This window comes from Syngnathus scovelli, unplaced genomic scaffold, assembly GCF_024217435.2.
Source record: "Syngnathus scovelli strain Florida unplaced genomic scaffold, RoL_Ssco_1.2 HiC_scaffold_27, whole genome shotgun sequence".
Lineage (NCBI taxonomy): Eukaryota > Metazoa > Chordata > Actinopteri > Syngnathiformes > Syngnathidae > Syngnathus > Syngnathus scovelli.
Window position 1 is genome coordinate 717473 of NW_026061362.1, and position 7154 is coordinate 724626.

The 7154-nt window shown below is 43.6% G+C and overlaps 1 long non-coding RNA gene across 1 annotated transcript; it reads right to left on the minus strand.

Moving 5' to 3' along the window:
• Positions 1 to 5707: 5707 nt before the first annotated feature.
• On the minus strand, positions 5708 to 6596 carry LOC137839933 (uncharacterized). The gene is made up of 3 exons (XR_011086331.1): positions 6459 to 6596; positions 6254 to 6379; positions 5708 to 5884 (listed from the first exon to the last, which is right to left on the minus strand). It is a non-coding gene; the product is annotated as an uncharacterized lncRNA (long non-coding RNA).
• Between the last annotated feature and the right edge of the window lie 558 nt (positions 6597 to 7154).

Sequence of the window (7154 nt, forward strand, 5' to 3'; positions counted from 1 at the left end):
CCCGAGGAGGGACGAGGGGACCAGGGGTGAGGGTCCGGGGAGGTCTTGCCCACCGGTACCGGGTTCTTCTGCCCCCGCGCCCGTCGAGCCTGCGTCTGGCGAGATGTCGGACGTTTCAGCGGTGTGCTGACCCCTCCACCTGGCCGCCCGGGGTATTGCCTTCCTTTTTTTTTTTTTTGTTGTTGTTTTGTTGTTTTCGGTTCCTGGGGACGTCGGGAGCCGTCCCTTGTGGGGGGGGTTCTGTCACGTGCTGGTGCCACCTGCGACGGGACCACGCCCCCCCTGTCAGTGGAATCACCGTCACCTGCCACGGATTCATGGACAGCGCTATATCAGCGCCGCAAGCGCAGAACCGAGTGCCAGTCTGTCCCTTGATGCTGCTTCGCTCATCAGTCCCGGAGAAACTTGACTCGCTTGACTATTCGAAACCCCCGCAGAACCGTTTGTCCTCTCCAGCCCGATCGCCGCTCCAGCGCCGGCTGTTCCCCTCATCCCCTTCCAATAAAGTCCGTCGTCCCGCACTTGGCTGTACTGTCCGATCCTTAACAGGAAGGACTCACCGGTGACGTCTTTGCCCACGTCCAAGCGTTGTACTTTGTATTTTCATCCTTCTGACAGTGGAAAACATATAGCCAACAAACACCGTGGAACCTAAACGAATGAAAGAAAACTATCATTTGGCCACAACCAACATTCACAGATACAACACAATGTGTGTGACGTGCGGGGTTGAGGTTAAAGGTTGAGTGAAGGGCCCTCGTTTTAAACAACTTTTTTGAAAAGGATTGGGAACAAGTAAGACGTATTTAATTTATTTAATGGGAAGTAGTAAGAGCTATTGAATTTAATCTATGTATTATATTCTATTGTATTGTATTCTGTTGTATTCTTTTGGATTGTATTCACACTAACCCTACTAAAACTTCAGCCCACAAAAACTCGCCTCTGGCGCCTAGCCTCTGGCACTTAGCCTCTAACACTTAGCCTTTAACATTTAGCCTTTAACACTTAGCCTAGAAGGTGAATAAATAGGGTTAAAGGTTGAGTGAAGGGCCCTCGTTTTAAACTACTTTTTTGAAAAGGAGTGGGAACAAGTAAGACGTATTTAATTTATTTAATGGGAAGTAGTAAGACTTATTAAATTTATTTAATCTACTTTTCTTCCCAGGCAAAATTTGATGTGCTGCAATTCCAAATTTCCAAAGTGAATGAAGGAATGAAATCCTTTAAATTATGATTTTGTATAAATACTAGGCATAAACACAAAATCTACGGCACAAAATGGGCAGACTTTACTTGTTTGAAAATGACTGGTTACAAGACAGACTTCTTTAATTTATTCAATGGGAAGAAGACTTATTTAGTTTAATTGATCTATTTTTGGTCCCTGGCAAAATTCGATTTGCTGCAATTCCAAATTTCCAAAGTGAATGAAGGAAAGAAGTCGTTTAAATTATGATTTTTTATAAATACTAGGCATAGACACAAAATCTACGGCACAAAATGGGCAGACTTTACTTGTTTGAAGAGGACTGGTTACAAGACAAACTTTTCTGATGTATTTAATGGGAAGAAGACTTATTTAGTTTATTTAATCTATTTTTGTTCCCTGGCAAAATTGGATTTGCTGAAATTGTATTTTGCCAAATCTTGACTTGAGACCTGATAGGAAGTATTAAACGCTTAGTTAAATCGATACAAATTGGTAATAAGAGCGAGTAATGTTGGTTGAACCGATGAATGAAGGTTGAAAGCAATTTAAATTATGACTTTGTATAAATACTAGATATTAACAGAACATCTACTGCGCAAAATGGGCAGAGTTTACTTGTTTGAGAAGGAGTGGCTTATTCAAAACTAAGATTTATTTAATCTGTTTGTTCCCAGGCAAAATTGGATGTGATGCAATTCCAAATTTCACCACATGATGGTGCCCAATTTTGACTTCATAGGACATATTAAACACTTAGCTTGTTACTATGTTCAAGGTAATCAGATTTGTTTATTATTCTAATGGCCTTTTCAAAACTATTCTGGATTACTACTTTGGATCTATTCTACATTACTTGGCAACAACATACTCTGTAACAGATTAGGCAGTATAATCACATATGTTAACTTGAGAGTGCCCACACTCAATCTACTTATCGTGATGTGTTAAATCAATTACTGTTAGACATTATTTGTCTGATAATCTACCAAATCTTTGAGTTGAAGAATTTGTGATTTAATTAATAGCTTGTTATTATGTTCAGGGTAATCAGACTTGTATATAATTCTAATGGCCTTCTTTTGAAAACTATTCTGAATTACAACTTTGGATCTTTTATTACTTTGCAACAATATACTCGGTGACGGATTAGGCAGTATAATCACATATGTTAACTTCAGTGCCCACACTGTATTTATTTATGGTTATTTGTTAAATCAAGTACTGTTAGACATGAAATAGGAAGTGTTTAACATGAATGTTATGGCTACTCACCATTGTAGCTCGCTCCTGGTCAATGATACTTGTAACTCGCTCCTGGTCAATGATACGAGCCTCTTCTTGCAGTGGAAAACTTACAGCCAACAAACACCGTGGAACCTAAAGGAAGGAAATTGAACATTAACATTTAGCCTCAACCAACATTCACAGATGTAACGCAACGCAAACTACACAAACGTAAATATTTTTAAACACAATGAGTTGTACTTACCGTGTACGCTCTAGACCAGGGGTGTCAAAGTCAAATGGACGGAGGGCCCAATAAAAAATTTAGCTACAAGCCGAGGGCCGGACTGATCGAATGTTCATTGAATTTTTTTTTTAAATGACGCATGTAGTCTAGTGAACCTAATTGAACCTACTGAAAACCTAACAAATATATTCCAATATGATCAGATAAATAAAGCAATATTTTCTTATGGCTTTGTCAATAATCTTTAATTTTCAACAGACAGAAAAGACAAATTTCCTTTATATAAAAATCCCCATAACATGAACATTAAATGAAAGAAACCTGTATTATTCAAGGCACCACCAGTAACCTATATTTTCTATTTTAGCAAAAGTGAGCTAAATTTACTTCAAAGAAAAAAATAATAGCAATTTTCTATTATCCACTCAACTGAAATATTTTAAAAATATAATTGGATTGAAATACAATCAAATAAAGTGCAGAAATCTGTTAATCAAAAACAACACTTTCCTCAAGGATAAGTAACATGCAGTGAAAAAAATATTAAACTTTAACTTTTAAACTTGAACTGAGTAAAAACACAAACTTTAATCAGACAGTTTTTGATGAAATCCCCCTCCTTAAATGGCCGGGCTAATTTAGCGATCTCTTCTGCCAAAATAAAACTGGCCTTGACAGCAGCCTAGCCTTGTGTTTTGGCTTTTTAGAACAGAGCCTGTCGAGATTTGAGGCCTCGTTTTAATTCCTCGGCCTTCTGTAGCCTTTGTTCCATGTCTATATTCTTGTTTTTGTCCGCGTGTTTCGTTTCATAATGTCTCAGATAATACTCTTTCAGTACCGCCACACTTTCTCCACACAGAAGACACACAGATTTTCCAGCTACCTCCGCGAACATATACTCCGACTCCCACCTTGTTTGAAACCCCCGGTTCTCAGTGTCCACCTTCCTTTTTGCCATTTATGATGGGTATCTGAGGGTTAATTTTACAGTTATGCTGACGACTGCTTTGCTAATAAACACTGAAATCAAGCAGCCTACTGCTCGGTGCTTCAGCGTTGCATTGTGGGAAAATATAGTATTGGTGCGTGTGAAAGATCTGCGGGCTGCCGGCTTGCTGCGGTCTGCGGGCCGGTTCTAATAATAAATCAAGATCATCCCAGGGGCCGTACAAAACCTTCTCGCGGGCCGGATGTGGCCCGCGGGCCTTGACTCTGACATATGTGCTCTAGACGGTCCACTTGCAAGCAGAAAATAAAGATATTTCTGTTGATAGTCGTCGTGTTTGTATCCGTTGTCTCGCTCAAGGCCATTGCGCCCACAGATTTGAATTTTGGTGACAGTTCAGCCTATTGACGTCATTTCCGCAGTGTAATACCCGCATATCTGAAACGGCAAAGTTAAGAGTAGAGTTAAATAAAGTTTTTAATCAACGCAATCATTTACAACCGTTGACCAGTCGAAATAATCGTCGAAATTCGACGTTCCCCCCAAACGCCACACTCACTCGCTTTTCAGGGCAACAAAAGTACTTCTTTTTAAAAACGATGAGTTGTACTTACCGTGTACACTCTGGACGGTCCAGTTGCAAGCAGAAAATAAAAATATTTCTCTCGTTAGTCGTATGTTACCATCCGCTGTGTCTTTGTCAACATTTTCCTACTTCCTGTTGCGAGCCACGCCCACGGATTTAAATTCTGGCGGAAGAGCCCGCCCATTGGCGTCGTTTTCGCGTATAGCAAATCCGATTGGTTGGGAAGGGGGCGCGGTTATGCAGCCGAGGGGTCCTGTGATCGGTGGGATGTAAAGTAGGCGTCGACGTCACATCCGCGTCACGTGACCACGACGTGGCAGACGTCATATAGCAACCGCTGTTTTGTTTAGTAGACTTACAGTTGTTATGCATTGACATAATGGCGCACACTCCAAATGGATTTGAATAAATTAAATAATTCTTCTGCCCACTCCCTTTTAAACAAGTTAACTCTCCCCGCGGATTTGAATTCCGGCGGAAGTTTCGCCCATCGACGTCACGTCTGTCACGTGACCACAACGTGGCAGATGTCATATAGCAACCGCTGTTTTGTTTTCAAAGTCAAAGTCAAAGTCAGCTTTATTGTCAATTTCTCCACATGCCAAAGACACATAAAGAAACCGAAATTTTGTTCCCCCCTATCCCACGGTGACAAGACATGGCTCACAACAGACAAACAAGAAAACAAGTATAACAAAAGCGTGCTGAATAAATAATGAATAAATAACACAACAATAAATAAATAAGTAAGAGGAGCAGAAAAAAAAGGAGCAAGTGCGCGTACAGCAGACATTCCATTTAGTAGATTTACAGTTGTTATGCATTGGCATAATGGTGTGCACTCAAAATAGATTTAAATAAATTAAATATTTCTTCTGCCCACTCCCTTTTAAACAAGTTAACTCTGCCCACGGATTCTAATTTCGGAGGAAGGTCCGTCCATTGATGTCTTGTCTGCGTCACTTGACCACGACGTAGCGACGTCATATAGTAACCGCTGTTTTGATCAGTAGACTTAGTTATTATGCGTTGACATAATGGCGCACTGGTTAGCATGTCCACCTCTTAAGCATGATGTTGCGGGTTCGACGCCTGATCAATGTTAGCCATGGAGTGAGCTGAAGTGCATGGCGCTGAAGATTTGAATCTTTGAAATGCGCTGAGGTCTGACATATCAGGCAGAATGGTTTGCCATCACGTTCAACAAAAAATAGAAACTTTCCCACTCTGATAAAAACGTCCTGTGTTCATCTACATATTTCCGTTTTGCTGTGCATCTTTTCCCTGCCATTTCGAGAGCCCAATTGACACTAATAGTTTACTGGAATGTGTTTGCCCATCCTACTTTGTGGAATTTCACCACATGCGCTTTTGACCAAAATACCAAATTGAACTCAAGTGAAGCCAACACGCACAACCCCCCCCCCCCCCCCCCCCCACAAACAAAGCGGGAAAAAACGAAGACGTGCGTGTTCCGCCCACGCTGGATTTATTTGCACCTTTGAAAAGACACCGTATTGCCGCAGATGTGGCAAAGAGTACTTTTGGGCATCTGAGACGGAAGGATGTCCAAAGCATCACGTCACCTGCTCTGGTCGGCATGGTGGTGGGACGTTGAGGTCAACCGCTTTGGGGTTGGCTGAATCTTTGGTCGCAGGATGCCACACACTTGAAGACAGAAGCAGAAAAGCAGAGCTAAATGCAAAATGTACTCACCGGTGACTCCAATTTTTTTCCCCCCTGAAGAAATGGATGGACGGGTGGCCCCGGCTGGCCGGTGGGACTCTTGTTATTCTGACCCTTTTTAGTGCGCGTTTGGGGCAACAACCGTTTTTTGTGGTGCTCTCTTCTGGTTCAAGAGTGCCCTGCATGTGAATTTGCCTTTCCTGCCTTCTGATTGGATGAGCGCCGGTGTGACGCGGTGCCTCTGTCACTGTGGCGGGGGGTATACGTCGGCATCGGAGCGTCTGCCAACGTCTGAGACCGGCTGGCGGTGTATCGGAAGTGTCGAGTGCGGTGCCGCTGGAGCTCACTCACCAGCTGGTGTTAGGGCCACAGAATGAAGGCCAAGGAGAAGAATAGAAAGAGAAACAGAAACTTCTCCTCCAATTGTTTGATTTGTCTCTTCTGAGCTTCGATGAATTCTTTCAGCTCTTTGTTCCTCTAGGACGGAGAAATGGAAAGCGGCCTTCAAAAGCCAGTAAGCGTGCAAGTAAGTGCCGGGCTGGCTTTGGGCCCTTACCTGTTGCGCGCTGTGCAGCAGATCCATTCTCTCTTGGAGGATGCAAGCGTCGCGCTCCCTTAACTCGCACATCAGGGCTCGCTTCCATTGGTCCACGGCGCTCCTAAGCTCTTCTCTCTGATCCGCCGTCAGCACGTCATTCACGCCAGCGTGGCTGGCTTTTTCGCCGTCCGTGGCGGGCCAGTCCCGCTGCGGTAGCGCCTCGTACAATATGGCCTCCAGCTCCAGGATCCTCTGGGCCGCAATCCTCGTCCATCAGTGGTCCGGCGGGAGATTTGAGGGCGGCTTACCTTATGAGCCTGGTCCATGGAACGCTTCCTGAAGTCCAACTCTTCATCCAGGTAGCCCTTCTGCTTACAGAACATATCCTAGCACAGCTCAAGGTCAGAATTGTTGGGGCACATTGCCGGAGTTCCCCTTGGCTGATGTCGCGTGTCTGTCTACCTTCTCACTTTCAATGTCCAACATCTACTGTTGAAGTGCTGACTTGGTCACTTTGATGTATTCTAACCACTGAGGAAAGGCTGCTGTCACATAAGCAGAATGCGAGAGCGTGCGTGGACGTGCCCGTTACCTTCTCGGCTAGGGTGAGAAGGGTCCTGGCGTGAATCACGACCACCTGCTCCTCGTTGGTGAGATTCTGCAAGAGCCCAAAGGCACAGCGTCAACAAGCTTCTTTCAGCGCAAAGCCTTCCA